This window comes from Nuphar pumila, chromosome 9 (genome assembly GCF_984573655.1).
Source record: "Nuphar pumila chromosome 9, dmNupPumi1.hap1.1, whole genome shotgun sequence".
Classification (NCBI taxonomy): domain Eukaryota; kingdom Viridiplantae; phylum Streptophyta; class Magnoliopsida; order Nymphaeales; family Nymphaeaceae; genus Nuphar; species Nuphar pumila.
The window spans coordinates 14,826,552-14,827,378 of NC_143257.1; the positions used below are offsets into that span (position 1 = coordinate 14,826,552).

The 827-nt window shown below is 39.2% G+C and overlaps 1 long non-coding RNA gene across 1 annotated transcript; it reads right to left on the bottom strand.

Annotated features, from left to right (window-relative positions):
* Positions 1-501: 501 nt before the first annotated feature.
* On the bottom strand, positions 502-827 carry LOC149828454 (uncharacterized). Its single transcript, XR_016434290.1, has 2 exons — positions 684-827; positions 502-614 (listed from the first exon to the last, which is right to left on the bottom strand). It is a non-coding gene; the product is annotated as an uncharacterized LOC149828454 (long non-coding RNA).

The window sequence follows — 827 nt, forward strand, 5'->3', positions numbered from 1 at the left end:
TCAGTTGGATCCTTGTTTGTTTTTTAGCAATCAGGACTTATCCTGGATTAGAACTCAAAAAAATTGGATTGGTTATGTACCTGTAGAAACAGATTTACAAGCAAACGGTTTGCCTTAATGGGGATTTCCTGTTTAACACATCATTATCAGCAACAAAGATTCTCAAGTCACGAACTTCTTGGTAAATTGATATTTAACTTTTAGGAACAAAAAACACTAAATTAGGATTAAAGATGCAGGCTCACGAGCTTGGTCCGAACACATTCACGGTCATCAATGGACCTTGCCCTTGTGGGTTATGCAGACTAATAGAAATGGTCCTTGACTGTTCTGGTGCTGCAGACTCGTCTAAATTTAAATGCCATAAACAGAATTGATTTGGATGCTTAACCAGATCACTTTTTACATTCTCAAATCCCTAAACCACGTATTGCAAGATATGCAGCAACTTATACAACACATTCATAGGCCCCCACTACCACATACTGCAAGCGACACGGGTTCAAAACATAATGTCATCAATTTCAACAGATCAATACCATCAAGAATGTGAAATATGATTGATGCAAGCAAACATCCTTGACAGAATACAGAATGATTCAGCGTCCAGAACCCTGCTGTCAATAGCTATATTAGTTTGGCTTGCATAGGATGCCAGAAGTTCGTTCAAGAAAAATCCTAACCTTTGGAAATTTTCAGCCAAAACGCCTGATACCTTATGCCTTGGACTCAGTCATTTCCTGTTCTTGAATCACTGGGTAGTATTTATAATGAAGTTCCCCAACATCATCTCCTGAGAGCTTCTTCCAGCCCTCCGGTCCAGCATA